The sequence below is a fragment of the Balaenoptera borealis genome (genome assembly GCF_965194805.1).
Source record: "Balaenoptera borealis genome assembly, chromosome: 20".
Classification (NCBI taxonomy): Eukaryota; Metazoa; Chordata; class Mammalia; order Artiodactyla; family Balaenopteridae; genus Balaenoptera; species Balaenoptera borealis.
In genome coordinates this window covers 2,967,578-2,991,308 of record NC_138879.1, presented here as the reverse complement: position 1 = coordinate 2,991,308, position 23,731 = coordinate 2,967,578, and the positions used below count along the sequence as shown (strand labels likewise).

Here is a 23,731-nt window from a genome sequence, read left to right as displayed (position 1 = left end):
GGTTATGAATACATTTGAATACTATGAAGATCTGTAAATGTAGATTTATTTAAATCTATCAGAATACTTATAAGAAAATACTCATTTTAAGAGGCACCAGTTCAAACTTGTTCCAGTTCTTAGCTATATTCCACATATTCCTCATTACGACTTTCTCAAGTTTACCATAATTCTCCATTCCCAGGGTCTGGGCTTGAATTTTCTGTTCAAAGTCTCTTCAAGAATCCAGGATAAATGCTTGTAATTTGCAATTTGTGTTCTCTCTGTCCACACATAAGGACCTCTGAATAATAAACTAAGCATACTGCTTAAGAAGTAAGGCATGAATTGGTGCAAACACTGTGGAGAACAGTATGAAGATTCCTTAAACAAACCAAACACAGAGTTACCATATGATACCACAATCCCACTCCTGGGCATATATCTGGAGAAAACTCTGATTCAAAAAGATACATGCACAAAACAAACAAACAAAAACAAAACAAAACAAAACAAAAGATACATGCATCCCAATCTTTACAGCAGCACTATTTACAATAGCCAAGACACGGAAGCAACCTAAATGTCCATCAAAAGATGAATGGATAAAGAGTACATATATATGTTTTATATATAATGGAATATATATTTATATAATGGGATAAATAATGGAATATTATTTAGCCATAAAAACGAATGGAATATTGCCATTTGCAGCTACATGGATGGACTTCAAAATTATCATACTAAGTGAAGTAAGTCAGATATTATACAACCTATATGTGGAATCAAAAAAATAACATGAATGAATCTATTTACACAACCGAAGCAGACTAACAGACTTAGAAAACAAACTTATGGTTATCAAAGGGGAAAGGGGGGGGGTAAATTAAGAGTATGGGATTAACAGATACACACTACTATATATAAAATCGATAAGCTACAAGGATTTACTGTATAGCACAGGGAACTATATTCAATATCTTGTAATAACCTACAATGGAAAATAATCTGAAAAAATAATAATATGAACATATGTAACTGAATCACTTTGCTGTACACCTGGAACTAACACAATATTTTAAATCTAAATTTACAAATAAGTAAATATACTTCAATTAAAAAAAAAATAAGGCACAAGTAATGGGATTAATGTATCTTAAGAAGTGACTATGACTTCTTAGTCGTTGTGCTAGGTTTCCTATACACTCTATTTAATATAATTCAACACTTACAATAGCCCTGTAAGATATTATCCTCAAGGAGAAACTAGAGATCAGAAAGTTTAAGTACTTGCTCTAAAATAGTGAATAGGAGATTTGGGTTATAAATCCAGTCTACACAATTTCAAAGTCCATTTTATTTCTCTATACTTTGTACAAAGAAACTAAAGGAAGGTGAGCTAGGAAACAAGGTCTGTCCCTAAATTGAACCAAACCAAATAACTTCTAATTTCTATGTCCTTAGAATAAAGACACATACTAATTGGCAGCCTATTCACTATAGGTAGACTATGACCTTAAATTGGCAAAAGGAGACCTAGTAGAAGTAGGACCTGCAGGATGTAACTTTCTTTGCCTTCTCATTGCCAGGAATGCAGCTGATTCTTAATAAATAGATCTCTGATGTAATTGTTAAGCTCAAAAAATATGCTTCTAATAATCACTAGCTAATAACACACGGATTGCCAATTTATTCTGTTGGTTTAAATCAGATTTTCTTTTCTAATATATATTAGCCAGAGAAGACCGCAGTATTTTATTGAACTCTGATCTTTTTACCAGGATATTTCCCTTGTAATTCTTTATTATAATAGTTCTGCTACTTTGGATTACAAATGTTTATATTGACACTGTAATGAATCCTGAAAAACGGTTTTATAGATAGACCTGTAGATATACATGTATATACAGATATAGATGTAGGTATACAGATATACGGGATGTCTATCTATCTATCTCTATATGATTCATATAGATATGATTATATATTCTCTCCAGAATGCCTCCAGTTTCTTTGGTCAACTTCTGTCACTTTTTTATGAGGATTCTAGAAGTCAAGTTAAGAATTTTACTTTTATTGCCATTTTGCAGAAGAGGAAAAAAGTAAATATAAACTAACTTCTCCAAGTTGACTAAATTACTTTCCAAATGAGGAACAGAAGGAAGCTGGTTGACTGACATTGTTTCCAGTATTTAATTGTGCTGAAACTTTATAATAACTGTGAAAGGGTCATAGACTATGATCCTAAAAGAAACCTTAAAAACCGTATGCGTTTCTTCACAGCGAGTGTGCCTGCAGGCCACAGGACCAACCCAATCTGAATGTCAAGCATTTTCCAAATGACTGGATATGTCTCAGAGGGTGTAAATCTTAACTGACAAAATTCCCTCACACACACACACACACACGCACACACACACACGGCCGAATAACAGACGAGGCAGAGGTCTTCTAGAAGGACGAGAACATGGGCATGTAAAAGCTAGGTAAGGGACTAGAATCTTACGTTCTCAATCCCAGCGGCATGTTAGAATAACTTGGAAGAGCTTGTTCAATGACCAGCCCACTTCCAGAAATTCCAGTTCAGTTGGCTCTATTACCAGTGTTAATTTTAAAAGCTCCCCGGTGACTCTAATGTGCAACCAGGACCGAGACTCACTTGCTATAGGGCTTTTAACGAAAGCCAGAAGGGATGAATAATTTTGAATGAGACACAAAATGATATCCCACAAATTATCTCCCAGTTTCCCAAGGGACCTGGTACCAGCTTTCTATAGAGAGGGCAGCTATGAGGAACTAAACGAGTTGAGGAAAGAGCTGGGTCTCTTGGGATGCTGTAAGAGAGTGAAAGGGCAAGCTGATGCTACTATACAGATGCAAGCTGTTATACAGAGGATGGATAAACAACAAGGACCTACTGTACAGCAGAGAACTACAGTCAGTATTCTGTGATAAACCATAATGGAAAAGAATACGAAAAAAAAAAATATATATATATAACTGAATCACTTCGTTGTACAGCAGAAATGAACACAACATTGTGAACCAACTATATTTCAATTAAAAAAAAAAAAGATGACGCTACTCTAGGTCCTAGGAATACAGTAGAACACAAATAAGAAGTTCTTTTCCCAAATTTCATTGTGGTGAATCAAAGTTGATGTGCAAGAATTCAAACCAAACAGGAGTTGCAGGCACACTGATACTGGGACCAGCTTGTTGAAGGTCAACAGCAGGATGGGACAGATAGTTTTCAGGATCTAGTGCACAATAAAAAGGAGGGACCACTGCTTAAAAAAATGACTAAGAATTCAAGACATCAACAACAGAGCCTTAAATCAAGCAGGAGGATTTCTTTAAGGGGAGAAACCGGTGACCCATGAAGCTGGTCCTGAACAGGATGACGGAGGAAGGGTTCCCTTGAGAGAATCTGGAAGATGGTCACACTTCTGGTGCACACCTGAAAGTCCTCGGAAGGGAAGAGAGGAATCGAGAGCAGGTGAGATTCCAGCCATCTTGATGTTGTGAACTTTGTTAAAGAAAATGTTTTGCACTTTTTAAGCAGCTTTAATTTTTAAAATTATATCCCAATGTCACACAGTAAAATTCATTATTTGGAGTCTACAGTTCAGCTTTTACCATCAAACATAGTATTAAGTGTAATATTGGAAAGATACTTTTTCTAGGTGAAGAATTCTGGATTGACAGGTGTGTGTGTTTTTGCATGTCAGGACTTCAAAGATGTCACTTCATTATCTTCTACCTTTCATGGTTTCTGATGAGAAGTGTACTTTAATTCTTACGTTTCTTTCTCTGTAATGTCTCATTTTCTCTGAATGTCTTCAATTTTTCTCCTTTATATTTAGTTTTCTGCAGTTTGGATATGATATGCCTAGATGTGTATATGTCTCTCTCTCTTTAAATTTATTCTGCTTGATGTTCTCTGAGTTTCATGGATCTATGTTTTGCTGCCTTTTGTTATTTTGGAAAATTCTCAGCCTTTTCATCTTCACTTATTTTTTATCCCCACTTTCTCTGTCCTTTCCTTCTGGGATTTCAATTATGTGTATTTTTCATCATTTGGTATCGTTGAATGGCTCTTCCATACTCTATTCTGCTTTCTCCTATTTATTTATGTAATCTTATATAATCTATCTTTTCTCTTTGTGTTTCAGCACTGGAAATTTCTACTGACCTATCTTCAGGTTCACTAATTCTTTCCTTGACTATGTCAGGTCCAATGGTTAACCTGCCTGTACTGGGCTGAATAGATGTCCCCCAACCACACAATATTCATGTCCTTCCCAGAACCTCAGATGGTAAACTTATTTGGAAATAGTTAAGATGAGGTCACACTGAAGTAAGTTGGACCTTTAATCCAGGATGACTGGTGTACTTATAAATAAGAGGTGAAGAGACACACCCACAAAGAGAAGACAATGCCATCTGAAGACACAGAGGACACACAGGAAGAATGCCATGTGACAACAGAGGAAGGGACTGAAGTCATCCTTCCACATGTCAAAGAACACCAGAAACCACCAGAAACTAGGAGATAGCCATGGAACAGATTTTCCCTGAGTCCCCTCAGAAGGGACCAACCCTGTGGACACCTTAACTTTGGAATTCCAGCCTATAAAACTAGGAAAGAATAAATTTCTGATGTTTTAAGCACCCAATTTCTGGTATTTTGTTACAATAGCTCTACGAAACTAATACACTGTCAGAGACATTTTTCTTATATGTGGCATCTAAAATATGGCACAAATGAACCTATCTGTGAAACAGAAACAGAATCACGTACATAGAGAACAGACTTGCGGTTGCCAAGGGGGAGTGGGGTGGGAGAGGGTTGGATTGGGAGTTTGGGGTTAGCAGATACAAACTGGTATATACAGAATGGATAAAAAACAAGGTCCTACTGTAGAGCATAGGGAATTATATTCAATATTCTGTAACAAACCATAGTGGAAAAGAATATAAAAAATAATGTATATATATGCATAACTGAGTCATTCTGCTGTACAGCAGGAATTAACACAACATTGTAATTCAACTATACTTCAATAAAAGATAAATTTTAAAAAAGACATTTTTCATTTTTGTCACTGTGTTATATCTAGTATTTCTGTTTGATTCTTTTAGTTTCCATCTCTGCTGAAATTATCCATCTAATCTGGCATTTATCCTCTTTTTTCAAAACCTTTCATAGTTCTATTAAATTGCCTTGATAAGTTCCAACATCTGTGTCATATCTGAGTCTGGTTCTGTTAATTGTGCTGTGTCGTGGCAGTGTGTTATGTGGGTTTTGTTTGTTTGTTTGTTTTTTAGTATGCCCTGTAATTTTTTCTTGAAAGCCACACATTTTGTGTAGAGCAGCAAAGACTGAGGTAAATAGATTTCTATGCGTGGAAATGGGCTCCTGTTTCCTTCTGCTGAGTCTTTAGTGTGGGGTTGGAATCAGTCTAGGGCAAGAGTCAGTCGAACTGGGTTTGGGGTTTGTTGTTGCCATGGTTACCCTGAGTGTACCACAAGCTTCAGCCTCCTCTAGTGTTTAGGGCGGTGACTGGTCTGCCAGAGGGTTTTTCTCATCCTCAATTTCTGTTCCACTCCCAGCTTTAAGTCTCCTCTTTACACTGTGTGTCAGGAGGGTCTTTCTCCTGCAGTTTTCCACTGTATTTGTTATTCAATGCTGATCTGACTGTTTGGGGTGGGAAGCAACATCCTTGCTATTTTGGATAAACCCCAGGCTTAGACAAGCACCATGTTCCTAGGCCTCGGGGATCTGGCCTGCTGTGCTCCTGCCCCACCCCCAGCTCTTGTTCCCAATTTATATTCCCGTCCCTCTCGCAGGCTCAGAGGACATTTGCTGTTGTTGTTGCCGTCCCCCAGCTGTAATGAGTTTTAACCAGTGACCTAACATCTAGAAAGCTCCTTACCCATCCTGCCTCCCAGGCTGTAAGGCTCTTACTGTGTAGGTGAAATGGGGGCTCATGCTTCTCCCACAGTGACTACTACCGTCCCACCCTCCACAGCCCTGCACAGTTAGGGATGCTTTCTCAGGACCCTCACCCATCTTTTTTTGAGCATCCAGGGAAGTCCAGAGCCTGCCAGTAGGTGTAAACTATTCCCAATTTGGCAGCCCCCAAGGCCTCCACACTCTCTCCAGCCCCTACCTGCCCCCTCCCAATGCACAAACAATTCTAGCTGAATTCTTTTACCTGTGTCTCTGGTTATATTTGCCCCAGGTAAGCAAGTGCCAGAACCACTTCTCTCTCTTCAGATGTCCATCTCTCCTTAGATTTTGGGCTAGCTCATTGCTCTGAAACCTCAGCTCTCTGATGAGTTTGTGACAAATCATGACCTCAGTTTGCCCAACACCTTTTGTGGTCCCAAGATTGGGACTTCCCTGGTGGCGCAGTGGTTAAGAATCTGCCTGCCAATGCAGGACACACGGGTTCAAGCCCTGGTCCGGGAAGATCCCACATGCCAAGGAGCAACTAAGCCCGTGAGCCACAACTACTGAGCCCGCGTGCCACAACTACTGAGCCTGCGCGCCTAGAGCCCGTGCTCCGCAACAAGAGGAGCCCCCGCTCTCTGCAACTAGAGAAAGACCGCGTGCAGGAACGAAGACCCAAAGCAGCCAAAAATAAATAAATAAATTTATATTAAAAAAAAAGAATGAAAAGATCACGTAGTCTTGCAGCTTGCCTTTGTCTGCTCCTCATTTTAACTCCACCTGTAGCAGGTGTTCTTTTGGGTAACTCTGCCCCGAAGTTTTCTGATCACCTTTGGTGGAACAGACCCTGACTTGTGTGGCCAGGTTGTCTGACACACAAGCACTCACAGCTCAAGCTCCAAAGAACTTTAATAGCAACAATTATATAACACTGTCTGTGACCTTGCCAAAAACCCTGCAATTTCATAGCTGGAAGAATCCTCCAAGATCACCTAACACAATTATCCATTTCTTAGCTCAGGATATTCAGGAAGATGAAGTGACTTGCTTCACAAATTGGTAGCAAAACAAGAGCTTTTCCCAGATCCTTTGACGTACTTATCTCCCCTGTAATTTATTTGTATGCCTATTCATTTCTTAAAAAAAAAATTTACTGAACGCTACTTCATGATGGGCCCTCTTCCAGCCACTCATATGAAATGCAGAGCAAGACAGGTGTAGCCCCTGCCTTCCTGGCGGGTGCATCCTGGTGACTTCAGCAAAATGCCCGGTGTCAGTTTCTCCACTCAGTCACGACAGAAATGCAGGGGGACCAGGAAGCAGAGAAGCCTTAGGGCCACTGAGACCACGGACGAGGATCCACTCCCAGAACTGCTGCCTCTCGTGGATACACACGGCTCCCACCCCAGAACACTCAGCTTTCTAAAACTTAGCTCCTCTCTCACTTCTGATTCTAACCTTGAATCAGATCCCCCTTTTAACAGAGCCTCTGAAAACCATGTAAAACTACTCAGCAGTCCTTGAACCCTCACAGCTGGTTACGAACTTATTCAGGAAAAGGTCTACCTTACCCCAGGCCCGGACATCTTCTCCAGCGATGGAGAAGCACCTCCATTTTCATAGTGGTTCTCAGTGGGGAACCGCCCAGGCACCATGCAGCCGTGTCTGGAGACAACTGGGAAGGGGCGCGCCTGGCAGCGAGTGGGGAGAGACCAGGGGTGCCGCTCGCCACCCTGCAGGGCACAGCACAGCCCTCCTCTAACACCGCTGACACCGAGCCCAAAATGTCAACCCCAAATGCCAACTGTGTCCAGGTTGAGAAACTCTTACCTAGAGCTCTGGTCGCCTCACGCACAAGTAACCGTAACCCATAAAGCTCCATGGCCCTTCAGATCCACTCAGGAGAAATTAGTACAACTGCTTTAAATAGACTCAAATCCAGACCCTTTAGCAGATCCCAAATCACCTTGCTTGGTCCAGTTTCATCCCTAATGAGGAACTGCAGTATGTTATTCCACACACATAAATGCTCATATAAAATAAGGAATCTCAATCATCAATACAGGGTGTACGCACCACCACTGGATTTCTTGGTAGTCTTCAAAACCACATGAAACTGCTATTAACATTAGCTGCATTTTCTGCCACGCTTAATGATAAATAAATTATAGGTTTAAAAGCCTATCAAAATACAAGAAAGATATACTTTCCCCACAAACCTGGAAAAGACTGCACAAGAAACTAGAAATGTCAACATTGTGAAAAATACAGTAGTCCCATTTTAAAATAGAATACTATCAACCCCAATTCTGAACTAAACCTATCCAAGATGTGATAGACTAAGGTATTTGGTCTAAATATCATCAGTTCACCTCTTGACCTACTCAAAACTTGTATTCCCTAGTTGACAAAAACAGAATTGTTGATGCCAAGGGAATTCAAGGAATAAAGATCAGTTCTTTTAACACAACTGCTAAGGCAGTAAATAATTATGTAACACACACCCAGCTCACACAATAAAAAAGCCTGATGTGCATAATCAAAAGTAACCTTCCTTATTGAATTCTCGTCATGTGCTTCTTCGTGGTCTTCACAACTGAGATTCACAACCTTGAGAGGCAGGTATTATTTTCTCCAGGTTAAGATTTTTTAAAAAGCCTCCAGCAGGTAGACAACATGCCACAGGTCACACCGAAGGAAAATCGAATCCAGCTTGATGTAGACCCAAGTCCCACACCCTTTCTCCCACGGCCCTTTCTGCAGGGGGTCTTGGCACCTGGCGCCAGTACTTCACAGCAGGGCATACATCTGTTTCCCCACCCGCAGCTCCTTAGGTGGCTCTTCTACAGCCCATGCCCTCTGAGAGTCTGCGGGCTCAAGGAGCACAGAAAAATCAAAGTTCACCAGAGCCAGGTCCCTAGTTAGTTCAGTAATATCAACTCACCTAACACGGCTTAATCTTGTTCACCTTCTTTAGAGTGGATGACACCACCAGATTGGACACAACTAGCTGGACCAGTTCCACTTAGCCAGTGACCTAAAATTGCCTTTGATCAGAAGCAAACGTGGTTTGTGGAATGGGCTGGTTTTTTAGATGCCAAAAAAACAAATACAATGATTTTTTTGGAGCTAGACAAACACTGGGAACGCTTACTAGCAACCACAAAGTTAGTGTATTTGATCTTCCACGCTTGACGTCAAGACAAGGTTTTTAAATATCCTAGTATTTGGCTAGCTCTCAACTTAGCATTAAAGATGTTTAGAGATAATTGTAGTTAATAATGTTGACACATAAAAGGAAAGGGGGTCACTTACAAGAAGAAAACATGCAGATTTAAATAACAAACTAGTACAAAGAGCAGTAGTGTTCACCCCTGACACAGGAGAGAAGCCTTGAGAAATGCAAATGCCAAGCCCCACTCCAGACCAACTGAGTCAGAGTCCTGGGGGACGGAGGGAGCAGTCGCATCGTTTGCAAACTTCCAGGGTCCGTTATGACGGACGGCAAGTGCTGAAAATGACGGCGGAGAGAGGGTTTGAGATAGGCGGTTCTGTGTGCAAACCTCAGCTCTGATATTACCAACTGCGCACGGTGAGAAAACCCATAAATTCTCTGACGTTCCCTTTCCCCCCAGTGATGCAGCGTAAGTGGTCTTGACCACTTCGTGGTGCCTTAAGGATGAAGGCAAGATACATCTGTCACATAACACTGGGCCAATGTCATTATTACTCTTAAGATTCACTCTATCCATATTCTCTTAGAAGTAAAGGATTTAGTTCTAAAATGGGTAAACAGACCAGTCCTCAGAGGCCCTGAAACTACTCATCTTTGTCTCCTTCTATGATCTGGGTTGAAATCAAGTGACTTGCTACTGGAGCACGAAGGAGAAGGCTGCTGGTGCTGATTGCACCGAGGTGCTTTGTGGGCCAGAGGCTGGAACCCTGAGCGCCCCTCACCGGCACGAATGCAGGGTTTTGCTAGGATCCTGGACCGAATGGGCTTGCGTTAGCCACAGAATCAAAAGTAGGTAACGACTGCATCAAAACATCTATTCAAAGTGACGCTAGTATCCAGGAAGGCTGCTAAGCACTTAATGCATTTGTACCTCACTTTGGCCCGATATCAGAGGTATAACCTCAACTTCACCAACAACGGAATCGAAAGAAAACAGCGTGTCAAAAGTCTCCCAATTAGTAACTGGCATTTCCTGCATCTGAAGCTATGTTTACTTGATTCAAAATCCTACTCTCTTAACCAGTGAATGTACTGTACCTGGAATGAAAAGAGAACACAACACAGAAAGGATGAAAGTGCCACCCTGACTACAGTTTGATCTGCATCCTCCTAAGTTGGCTACTTCCTGGGTGAGCTAACTTACACATCTATGGCTCTAGAGAGGTATCCGTTGTCAGGTTTACGCAAAACAATCTTCTGGGATGTAGACTAATATGCAGACTTCCAGGTCCTACCTGCCAGTGATTCAGAAACTGTAGGTCTGCGATGGGGCCCCGAAGCTGCCTTTTTAGCATTCATTCTAGGTTTCTCTAATACACATTGTTTCTATTTTGCTTCCTTTGAGAATTATGTTTCTATAGGTTATCTATGGCTTTTATTTTATTGCTTTAAACCTATTGCCCTGAAACAGGAGGCTTTGGGCCAAAACAAGCCAGCCACCTGTTTTTGCAAATAAAGTTTTATTAGCACACAGCCACCCCTGTGCATCATCTATGTCTGCTTTCATGACTGCAGAATCGAATATTTGCAACAGAGCCTGTATGGCCAACCAAAGCAGAAAATATTTACCGTCTGTCCCTTTACAGCAGAAGTTTGCCAACCCCTGTCCTAAAATGACTCGACTGCCAGACTTTGGCAAAGGTGTGGACCACTGATTAATTTAGAAATGCTTTTCTGTATCTAACATCGTCTAAGTTGTTCAGCTTCTGGGATTCAATGAGTGCATGAAAATGTATTTTATTCATGAAAAACATATCATTCATGATGTCTTGAGCCACGCCTGTCAGACGAGTGCTTAAATAAATTACATTATCTCCTTTTCCTACCTTCTTATGAGCCGCAAGTCCAACGGCAAGAGAAACAGATTTTTCTCTAGCAGATGACCAAGAAAAGCAGGTGTTCTCCATCAAATCTGCAAGACAAATGGAGAAAAATCTGAGGAATTCATTAAGAATCCTTCTTAACTTATTTACTTGAAAAAAAAAAAGTCAGGAAAGGCACAGACCTTTCCCTGTTGCCATATACTTAAAGAAATATCCAGATTGAGGGGAAGGGCCAACTGACATTGGTGGAGGTAACTTCTTCCAATTGCTGACTGCCAGGAAAGTTAACCCACCTCTTCCTCCCCAACCCATCATTATGCAAAGGAAATAGTTGCCGCATTAGGTCAAGCTCCTTTGGACCAGAGAGGGAAAAGGGTACAAATCATCAAGCCAGAGAAAAGAAAAGGAGATGAGTAAGATCATAGCCAAGTGACCAGAAGGATGTAGTTTGGACCAGCAGCAGGAGGAGATGGCAAAGAAGACGTAGATCAATAGGAACTCAGAGGTGATGAAAGAGGACCTTATACGGTACAGGCACGCAAGCGATGCTCAATGCTTGTTGAATGAATGTGCTTAGAAAAATAAAGCTGAACTGGGGGTTCCAAAGAGAAAAGCAATGCTAGGAGTTCAAAGAAGGAAAATAAAAACATTATTTTTTTACACATAATCATCCGGTATCGTATGAATTATCTCTAAGTATCTTCCCACTAGGGAAAAATAAAAGCCCAAATTCCTCCCTTCAAGCTCGGTTTCCTGGAGGAGTTAAAGGCTTGACCAGGTCTACACTACATTTTATGCTCATTCCTTTGCCAGCTCCTCTGGCATAAGTGGCGGGGTTCCAGGATCCACTGTGGCTCTCCCCACCTTGGCTTGGTGCACTGCAGGTTTCAGCATATGCTTCAACAGGAAGTATGTACTGTTTGCGGGATGCTACTTAGCTATTTCTAAGAGCTGAGCTACATGCAGGTATTTATGACTCTAGGTCCTATTTAGGGAAACAAAATCACTGCCAGTGCGAGGGCAGTGAATGTTTTAATGACCAACGATGTGGCCTCGGGATGGAGACGGTCTGGGGGAGCGAGTGGACCAGGCTCATTCCTCAGCCCCGGGAAAGCCAGCAGCCGCTCTGGCAGGTCGTTGTGTCTGATGCTAAGAAATGGTCATCACTGGCAGGAGTAGGGTTCTGAGCTCCTACCTGGATTGCAAGAATGGCAGGGATTCTTCAACACTATTCTTCATACCAAGGGACACATGGAGATTCTACTTTTGCTTCTATAGGTTAACCAGGAATCCTATAGAGTTTGTATTAGTCAGGATTCTCCAGAACGACCCTATGGGTAGGGTATATGTATAATGTATACATGTGTGTGTGTGTATATATATATTCCTATATGTGCATAGGATTGTGCTTTATACACATCAATACACATCCCATACACATGCTCTTAGTACTCTAAGCCCAATTAACAATATATATTCCAACATACATATATAGGATATATGTATCCTATGTATGTGTGTTGTACATATAAAGAGATATATTACAAGAAATGATGAGGAATTGGCTCACACAATTATGTAGGCTGGCAAGTCCAAAATCTGCAGAGCTGATGTCCCAGGTCAGCCAGGATAGACCCAGGAAGAGCTGGCGTCCCAGTGCTAAGGTCATCAGGCAGGGAGAGCCATAGTTTGAAAGCCTCCAGGCAGAGAATTCTATCTCACTTGGAGGAAGGTCAGACTGTTGTTCTATTCAGGCTTTCACCTGATTGGATGAGGCCCACCCACACACCCACATAAGGAGGGCAATCTGCCTTACTTCACCCACAAATGTAAATGTTAATCTCATCCAAAAAAAAAAAACCCTCCCAGAAAACACCCCAAATAACATTGGACCAAATATCTGAGCATTCTGTGGCTCAGTGAAGTTGACGCATAGAATTAACTGTCACAGGGTTAATTCCAACTGAGCTGCCAATTAAATATTCTAGATCCAATGCAAAGTGTTCTCTAATGCAAATTGGTTGACCTTTGATGAAACTTTGATTTTGCATTGTAGCCAATCCGTGTTTATGAAGCCACTCACACCATTAAACAATCTTTCTGGATATTTAGAAAATATCAATGCTTGAAAACAAGCTAGCCCATTTACATTCCATTAGGCAGCACAGAAGATTATAAATAGAATAGATAGACATTTTCAGATTTTTTTCATCTTCTTTGTTGGTTTTCTTCTTAATCTTAGATAAAACAAAATCTGAATAATTCAGGGTTCCCCATACACTCTCTGGGCTCTCCTACCTGTATAGTTTCATTCACTCTCTCCTCGAGGCTTTGAACACATTATCCTACCAGCTCTGGATAGATTATTCATTTATTCACTCATTCAGGTTCCCTTCAAATACTCACTTCTCCATTAATATCTACTTGAACTCTCTCACTCAAAAAATCTTTGACTCATTTGAGAGGCCATATATTGTATTCCCAACTTTTCAATTCCACTTGCTTCTTTCTTTCTTTCTTCCTTCCTATCTTTTTCTTTATTTCTTTTTCTTGTTTTCGGATGTAGTTTCAATGTTCAGATGAGTCTGTAAAGCTCCTTGAAAACAGAGATAGTACATGATTATCTTTTTCAAGGGCTAACGTGAACCTAAGTACTCAGCGAATATTGAATGGATATGAATGAATGCATGTGTGAGTGAGAATACGTAGTGAAACAATGTTTCTTGCTGAGCAGTTATTTTAGTAACACACCACAGTCCCCCCTGACTTTCCTGCCGTCATCTGACTTGCATATGGTCTTGAATCCTGGCAAGTTCTGGAAGGCATGCAGCCTGCTAGAGCCGGCAACTGCCTAATCTCACCTCCCCACCCCAGCCCCCCTTGCTTTTTCCAGCCTTGAAGTCACCATCAGAGAGGCCCGTTTTAGCATTTCCATATTTCTACATAAGAGATAGCAGATTTCACATTTGGTAAAATGAGCTCATATAAAATTCAGCTGTGTCTCTTGGATTAGGTTATTTTGACCTTCAAGATGTTCAGGCAGGCCCATCTTTGGGAACTAGCTGGGTTCAGCACAGAGGAATGTAAATTATGAAATTATAAGGGGCACCCCTATTTTTCTTTCGAGGTTTCTGGATGCATGTTAAACTTTTAATTATCTGACATTTAATTTTAAGTCTTCCCTTACTGTTTTGAAAGCAAAGAGAAGATGCAAAATACCTTAATTCTTACAGAAAACCAAGCCACTCCCTCCACTAAATTTTGCTGGGTATTCAAATTCTAACTTCACCAGGTAACTGAGTGAGATTATTCTTGGAGTGAAATGATGAAAATCAGCTCACTCAGATCTCTGTAACCTTTGAGCTAAATGAGAGAATATGAGAGAACACATCTTCCAATCAGACACATATATTGGCTATAACTGCAATTTGGGAGAAATTTTTCCAAGAACATCACAGGTTCTAAGTAGAGAGTGATGTTCATTGCAGGGGCTTTCATGCCATGCACCAAGGTAGCTCAAAACAGTGGGAAAAAAACATTAGCTTGACTCAGCAATCTCACATACATCTTTGTTTTAAAACACTCAGGAGCTTAACACAAAATGAATCATTAGACCTAAATGTAAAACACAGAACTATACAACTTCTGGAAGAAAACAGGAGGAAAAAGAAATCTTTGAGACCTTAGGTTATGCAAAGATTTCTTAGATACAACACCAAAAGCATGATGTATAATTGAACAAATTGGTAAAGGGACATCATTAAAAATTTTTTAAGTCAGCTGTTTGAAAGACATTGTTAAGAAAACGAAAAGACAAGGCACAGACTGGGAGAAAATCTATGCAAAACATATAGGGTAATACTGATAAAATGACGACATTGCTTCTCATCAGATACAAAGCTGGGCAGAAGATTCATGAAACAGCAATTTTAAAGTGCTGGAGAATAAAAGAGTAGAAAACAAAACAAACAAAAAAAACCCTCTGTCATCCTCACATAAACAAAACCTGTGAAAACTTCTCACCAGTCAACCTAACTACAAAAACACTTAGAGGAGTTTCTCCAGGCTCAAGGAGGATGTAATACCTGTGGAAAATCGGGGGCTGGAAATAGTAAATATGTGGACAAATATTAAAAAGATATTTTATTTTTTTCTTCATTTCCTTCAAAAAAAATTGACTGTTATCAAGCAAAAATAGTAGCATACTACTGTGGGATTTATACCATAGTAAATAAAGTAAAATCATTAAGTAAATAAGTAAGTAAATTAAGTAAGTAAATAAGAAGTACATTAATGATGACAGTAGTTCAATGCACAGAAGTGAGGTAAATGGCAATATACAGCGAAGTGGTAATAATTCATAAGAGATCAGGATTAATTAATTATGCACATTGAGGTTCTGACACCAAACATGAAAAAAAAAAAGAAAGAAAGAAAGAGAGAGAGAGGGAGGGAGGGAGGAAGGAAGGGAGGAAGAGAGATAAAAAAAGACAAAGAGAAAGAAAAAAAGAAAGAAAAGGGAAAAGGAAAAGAAAAAAAAAAGGAACTACAAAATTTTAAAGCAAATAAAGTACAGCTAACAATCCAACAGAGGAGATAAAATGGAAGACCAGAAATACGTGTTTAATCCAAACACAGACCACTAGCCCTTTCATTTATAACTATTCTTAGAATTAGAAATATTTCATGCAACTGAAATTTATACTCAGCTCATCAAAAAATATTGATTGATTGGCAGTCTGTTAGCCATGACATCTTTAAAATCCTTTGAATATTCTGAGGTCCAAAAGACAATGTTTTACTATCTCTTTATGAAAACCAAGTTCTGAAAGATGCAAGCAGAACTCCAACTTCATCCTTCATGTCTTAGAAAATGAAAGTGACTAGATAAACAAGCAAACCTTCAAAAGACATATTATTGATACATCTCAGTGAAATATATCTCATCAAGGTTTTACCCTCCTCCCATCTAGTTTTAGGGGGAAAAAGTAAGGTTTTGATTATTTCTCCTTAAGTTGCTCTTTGGGAAGTCACCAGCATCTTATTCCCAGAAAATGGATAAAATATATCCAGCTCTCGGTATTTTTTTCTAAATAAATTGAATTGTGGCTTATTTGATTTACAAAATTTTTAAAGGAAAAAAAAAAAGACAAATATACTGTAGCTACAAAACTAGTTTTTAAAAGATTGGAGGCAAATAGCCTCAGAATAACCCTGAACATTCCTTTGATGATACATTCCCCAAGAAAATTTTTTTAAAGTAAATAATTGTATATGTATTTGGTTAGTGCAAAAGCTGATTGTCTTTTCAGACAACCTTCTTGATGTGGTTGGAAATTGTAACAAGTTTGGAAAGCAACTGGACATTTTATAGCTTAGATATTCCCTCCTTTGCTTTCTACTTTCAGAAATGGAATACTTCGTGATAGACAGAACAGCCAGAGGCATGAAACTCAACCGGGAAGAAATATTATAAACTATAGATAGCCTGTACCCTTCTGAATGATATCCCTTCATATGTGTTGGGCATTTCTTTCCCTGGCTCTTCCACCCAATTTCCTTTGCAAGCCACAATAGAGTACAACCAAGAAAACGTTTCACAACATTTCTGAAGATGCCAGTGAGAAATATTGTATCTATTTACTACTGTACTTTGATATTTGACTGAACCTGGAAAATTACATTGGGTTGTTGGTGGTTTTTCTGTTTTGTTTTGGTACAAAATTACTTCTTTCCAAACGAGGTAGGAGGAGATGAAAGAAAAGGATATCCTATTAATGCAGTGGTATTACTGCGTTAAACGATCATCAGGGAGGAAGGTCTCAAGTGCTTGTGGGGAAATGAAAATTGCACCCAGTGCTGCTGAGGGCTTTGCAGAAAGCTGCACTTACTTACCGTCCCCGTTAAGCACCAAACAAGAACCCATGGAAAATGTTACACTTTGGCAAGAGGAGAATCAGTTTTGGTGATTGAATGTCCCAGGGCCTTGTCCAGTTTTTGGTACTACAGCCAAAATGTACTGTGGATGTGTCTTTTTCTGTCAGCAAGGCCTTTCTTTCCAGCATTAGAGCAGATGTAACTGAGCCATGAAGCTTCTCAGGATTTCTCTTTGTCTCAGTCACGTCAATTCCATCACTGTTACCAAGAGTAACAGCGATGGACTTGGCATTCCCTCATCGCCTCAGCGTGCGTCTGCCCTTCCATGGACCAACCAAATCCATCTCTTCCCATCTTCTCACACCTGCCCCTACCTGGGTATTTTAAGAAGAAAATAACAGAATTTGGTTATATCCCTCCCAAAGTACCCAGGGAATGAGAACATATCATTATTTTAAATTGTTCCATGGAGCTAAGTCTTCATCACATTGCATTTTTTAATTACTTGGATAACAGGGGGGAGGGTGGGAAACGCGGGGTTGCTCATCAACAGACGTAACGTTTCAATTATGCAAGATATGTAAGTTCTAGAGATCACCGGTGCAATGCTGCACCTAGAGCTAATAATGCTGTATTCTACACTTAAAGTTTTGGCAAGTGGGTAGATAACATGTGTTCTTAACCACAATGAAACAAAATGAAAAAAAAAAAAAGCTTACTTGGAAAACACTAAAATAATAATATAGTAACAATAACTACCTTTTTGTGTACTACTTTATCCCAGAAAGTGAACCAACTCTACATATATTTGCTCTATTTCTCCAATACTCCTCCTAATTTAAAAAAGGGTTAAACAGAGTCTTAAAGAGCTTATTAAAGCAACTGACCCAACTCCGTACATAATTTGCAAAGCCTGGACTGGCCTCTCAGTCGGGGTGATTCCAAAGCCTGCGCTGAAGCTGAAATTTAATGCAGACACTCAAATCACCTTGATGTATCCTTACTCTTTTTAGAGACTAGCAGCCTGTTTAGATTAGGACAAAGTATCAAATGTCACAAGACAGAATTTCCATTTTATCCCTGAAAAATCAAAGGAGTTTTTAACTTAGGGTATTTCCCATCTTAATTGCATCTGATTCTGATTGCTCCTTCATTCTGTCTCCACTTTGTGTAAATATACCCATCCTGCACTGCAATGAAATCTTATTAATTCAGACCCGGCTTGTTTGGAATTTGTGATAATTTGACTGAGACAGGCTGGGCTTACATTAACTTTTCTGTTATCTAAGAAGAAAGAATTTTTGAAGAAAGTGAATTCTATTAGAATGATTTCCTGGAGTTTAATCTACCTAAGAAAATATAGCAATTCTCCAGAACCCAGCAGCGACAATTTGCATATAAATGATTCGTTTTCAAATATCTCTTATGAAGTGATCGAAGACAGCCCACAAAACATGGCAGCACTCAAACATTATTTCACGTTACCCTACACGGTTCAAAGAACTTACAAAAGTAAGGGACTTCCCTGGTGGCTCAGTGGGTAAGACCCTGTGCTCCCAATACAGGGGGCCTGAGACTAAGACCCAGCACAGCCAAAATAAATAATTTTAAAAAAAAGAACTTACAAAAGTAAAAATTTAAGAGACCACCTATCATAATACAAGCTGTCCATTCCCCCAGTTATTTTCAAGTAACTTTACAAATGCACTTGTTTTATGTGCTGTTTTTTAAGTCATGTTTTGTGAATATCTTTGGGGTTGGTATGCCCGTAGCCTTTGAAGAAGCTGTACATTGCTCTACGAATTTTATTTGTTTTCATTTGTTCTAACCTGAGCTTTGGACTGAGAGACAAAGATACTACTCAGGGCTCTGCCTTTGATACAGTTGGAGTTTGGGCAAATCATTTTGTCTCTGAACCTATTTCCAGTAAAAATAGATAAAGTATCCACCTTACATGTGATAGTGAAAAAGTAGATGATGTAAAGCAAAGGGAAACATCTAACATTGTACCCGGCACCAGAGCAACAGTATAATAAGTGAGCATTTACTTCTCTCCATCCTTTCCTTACACGCCTGCCACCCACTCTGGGCATCTATGTGCAGTAAAGGTGGTTTTAAAAGTGACCAAGGAGGGACTTCCCTGGCGGTCCAGTGGTAAAGACTTCCCCTTCTAGTGTAGGGGGTGCGGGTTCCATCCCTGGTCGGGGAGCTAAGATCCCACGTGCCTCTGGGCCACAAAACCAAAACATAAAACAGAAGCAATATTGTAACAAATTCAATAAAGACTTTAAAAAACGGTCTACATCCAAAAATCTTAAAAAAAAAAAAAAGTGACCACAGAGATGAGTGCAAACGACGCTGCCCATCTGATTCCATGCCCACCTGCTTCCCCCTTCCTCTCTGAACACCCAGCCCTCACCCCTCTCCCCATCCCAAGCCAATTCTCTAGAAAAGACTTCGGAAGACTCAGAAGGGTCTTATAGAGTTTTAGACATATAGCATATAAGACCAACATATAACAACTGAAAAATAATAATAAAAGCATTGGCGCGTGCCCGGTAAAGCTGCCCCACTGCTCTAAACCTCAGGCTCCACGTACCACCGAGAAATGAAGAAGAGGAAGAGGGAAACGAAGCCGCTTCAGGAAGAGGACGATTTCCTCTGCTGCCTGGGACTTTGCGCTGCGACCAAACCGTGTCTTTCCTCTTGATCCTGGTCTGGTTATGATGTGGATTGCCGGTCAGGGGCTCTCTGAACCGACAGATCCAAGGGCCACTTGGGCGGCAGCTGTTTTAAGCAAATACTTTCAGAATCTGGCAAGGGTTCTCAGTGCCACTGTCATCAGGATGTGTTTCACAGTCACCAGAGTCATGATGAAGTTTGTGGATAAAGATGTAAACTTACAGTTGTATCTGTGCTTGGCCCTGGGGGATGCACAGATCATAACATCCATTGGGATGGAATGAGAAGCGCATTTTCTCATGTCAGTTTGCACAGAAATATGCAGCTGACGCGGACACTCTGCTCCTCCCCGGGGCAACTGCGGCCAGGAGGAAGGAGAGAAGGGGTAGCGCACTAGCAATCCAATGCCTGCAGGTTCCACTCACAGTAAACCTTGCAGTCACCATGGTAACACTGTGGTAAGAAGCATCATCCCCATCACAATTCCCCCTCCTCCTCATCATCATGTCATCCTTGATCTACAGACAGGATGCTGAAAAGTCGGAGGTGGTGAATGATTCACCTAGATCCCGGAAGCCACAGGCTCATTTCTACACACGGCGCTGTGCAAACACCCCCAGTTCAAAGAAGGCAGCTGTGGCATTTGAACCCACTTCTGCCGCTTATCGGCGTGTCTCTAACGACATCATTTTTTTTTTTTCTGAAAAATAAGAGGGTTGAGTGAGATAATACATGTACGAGGTATAGAGCTGTGTCTGCTCCAAAGTCGAGACCCAGAGGAAGATCCTTTCCGCTTACACTCCCTCCCGCCAGCTGTCTTTTCTCTTCCAACTGACAGAAGAATCGGGAAACAAATAAGAATTGACAGCACGCCACAGTACTACTGCCAACTCTAGAAGTTTGGGGGAACCAGTCTTCCTCTTTAAAACACTTCAGGAAAAGAAAGAAAAGAGACTGTATAAGCAGCTCTGATTTTCCTGTCTATTGCTGCACTTCTGAACTTCACCACTAAAATAAAGCCCGCCAGCCAGCGCAGTCTGAAACGGCTTTCTGATCTCTGATCCAGTACAAACACAGGAACTAAATTATACTTCCAACCAATCAATCCAGGTCCTCTGAAAAGGAAAAGCATTTTCCTGGACTGACAGATGAACTTGAATCAGAAGAGAATGCTTTACATTCACAGGTGGGCCAAGGAATTCACAAACCGCAAGACAGGGCAAAAGTCCCTACCCCCAGATTAACCCTGACTCTGTTCTCAAGGCAGGAAAGAGACATAGAGTGCAAGGATTTTAGAGTAATCTGAAGGCACCTTTCATAAAGGCCTGAGCACCTACAGAAACCTCTAAATAGAATTATCAGGATCTCAAGAAACGTAATTCATCATAGCCATTTTTATTTGTAAAAAGCCCTTTCTGGAGGTCTGCCATAAAATCAGCATATTCACGTCACTTGGGAACTATTAATCTAACAAAATATCAGCAACACAGAATGACTTGGGAAAGGTACTGGGCAGAAAATATAAATATCTTCAGACTAACGTGTGGGGTTGGGGGGTAAGGGGGAAGGAGGATTCTCGCAGAATCCTTATTAGCTCAAATATCTGGCACATACAGAATTTTCCAACTCGGCCATCTACAGAGGAACCAAATCAGTAGGACCATTAGAACAAAAAGGACATGCTGCTTAGCTCTTTCTTCATTTTGCAAACACCAAAATGTTACATAATGATTGCAGTAAAATCTGGAAGTATTAATATTAAAAATGAAAACAAAATAAAATAAACTGTAATTCCATTAATGCAGAGATGCCAACTCCTCACATCTTGGTGCATGTCTTTCCAGATAGTTTTATATGCACAAATATCTAGGTTTTGTTGTTTATTGCTAGAGGCCACTGTATTTGTTTTACAAAAATGGAATCATAATACAGGAACTTTGTTTCTTACACCAGCGGCCCAAGACTATTGTAGAAAAGTTAGAAAATTTAAGTAAACAAAAAGGAAAATGTTTTAAATCATCTAGTTCTCCAATACTTTATATCTCTTTCCCCTGGTATTTTCGATGCACATTTATACACTGAATACAAATTTCTTTTATAAATGTTGCGGTTGTATCAAAGATATTCTGTTACCTGATTTCCCCACGAACCCTGAACATTTTTCATGTCAAAAAGATGCATTGTTACTGTTACTAGTCTCCTTGCCCATCCTTATTTCTGGAAAAGAAATTTCGGGTTCAGAAGGTATATAATTTATCCACTCCAAAGCACGGAAGGAGAGTAGCCATCTCCTCACAGCCTAGCCAATGTTGAACCTCATTGTTCGTTTTTTATCATTGTCGGTTTCATGGAAGAAAAATGCTATGTTTAGTGTTTATTAAATCGAATTCACCTTGAAAAATGCCTGTGTTCATATGTTTAACTTTCAGAACTTGACTGTGTACCAGGCACTATTATAAGTACTTAATAACTATTAATTTAATTCTCTTAACAACCTTATTAAATAGATGCTATTACTATCACTCCCATTTCATAGATGGGAAAACTGAGGCACGAAGAGACAAATTAACTTAGCTAGCAGCAAGAGAGCTGGCAGTGGATGCCAGAATTCAGACCAGGCAGCTGGGCTCTGGAATCCACTTCCATATCGTGGCACTTGGGTCCTCTCCACATCCTTTCGTACGAGCAAGGTCCCCACACAAATCTGCTTCTCTTACTGCCAGCGAAGCACTTTCTAAATACTCCCAGCAGATTTTCCCTTATATGATAACAATACCCCATGGCTGTAAGGCTGCAAGGGAGGCTTAGAAAATAAACAGGGAGCAAAAAGGATTCAGATGACTCTGATTGGCTGACAAAACGATGACTCACCCCCTGGGACTTGGCTCACCACCTGGGTGGCAGTATAATACAGGGTGCTGTTTGCAAACAAGAAGCAGGGGTGGTAGCGACAGCTGTCGAGTGAGCAGCTCAAGGGGTCTGCCTCCCAGGACCATGTGCCCAGTGTCAGCAGCTGCGAGTGGAGGTCTGTGACCCAGACCACAGTGGCAGCAACTGTGGACCAAGAGGCCACACGTAAATGGGAGTCTCTAATCGAAGTAACGGCTCAAGAGGAACAGACCAGAGCTCTGGTTCCAGTTTCAAGACTGATGAAAGTGAGATTTGCCTTTCAGTATAAGCCAGTTCCCTTCTGCGTGTGTAAATGTCTCCGAGTGAAGGAACGGGATTCTCACAGGGTGTGGAGAGCCTGGGAGAGGGCAGACCAAGAGGCGCATCACACAGGGCTACAGCAGCCCACAGGACAGGTATCACAGATGGGGCACTAAACCCACTGCTCAGGCAACCGGCCTTAAATGGTATGCAAGGCTCAAGAGGCAACCAAGAACCAGAACTTAGGGAGACAGCTCATGGATGACAGTCAAAAGCCTTAAGCTGAGAAATCTAAAAACTGGCCAGAGCGCGTGAGACGCAGGCCAAAGTTCTGGATCCTTATTGGATAGGAGGAAAGTGAGGAAGATGATGCAGAGCCGGGACAGCATCTCAAGTTCAAATCCAGGTACACCGACACAGTAATGTACACCTGCAGCCCTGTCCTCCTGCCCCAGCCGGCCGAGGCTGCCTGCGTGGGCTCCTTTGGAAAGCAAACAGGGACTGTGAGAACAGCCTTCTCTCTGGCGACTCTTCACAGAGAGTGGCCATTGCACATATTTACTTCCTGAGGCTTCTGTGAGTTAAAAAGCTGGGTGATTTATCCAGATGACTCAGCTTTTCAAAGCTGTGAGCTGGAAATCACTCCCGCGCTCCTTCCATCTGCATGCTCGCCAGCTCCGTCCTATATAAAACCTAATCACACAGACTTATTTGGTTATGCAAGTTGCAATTCCATGTTCAAAGGCCCCCAGCATTTTCTGCGTTTTTAACTAGTATGAAATTGGAGCCAAATAGATAAATGAAGTGAGGTGCTCTTGCCCCAGGCATAAGTTATTAAAGCTGTGAAGACACTAAAGAAATAAGGCATGTGGCAGGATCTCTGTCCCTGAGTTGGGACTCAATGAAGACCTCAAAAAGGCCCTCACGTGCACACGTGCCCGCCCACCCAGACGCATATACACTTGCTAATTTAAGCCAGCAGAGAAGCTCCTCTTCTGAGTATCACCCACCCTTTCATACTTT

The 23,731-nt window shown here is 40.8% G+C and overlaps 1 long non-coding RNA gene across 1 annotated transcript in view; it reads right to left on the bottom strand.

The window, feature by feature from the left end:
• Positions 1–7,307: 7,307 nt before the first annotated feature.
• LOC309617792 overlaps positions 7,308–23,731 on the bottom strand; it is a 169,998-nt gene continuing 153,574 nt past the window's right edge. The window contains exon 3 of the long non-coding RNA XR_014238142.1: positions 7,308–11,088. This is a non-coding gene — a long non-coding RNA (uncharacterized lncRNA). The remainder of the gene's footprint in view (positions 11,089–23,731) is intronic.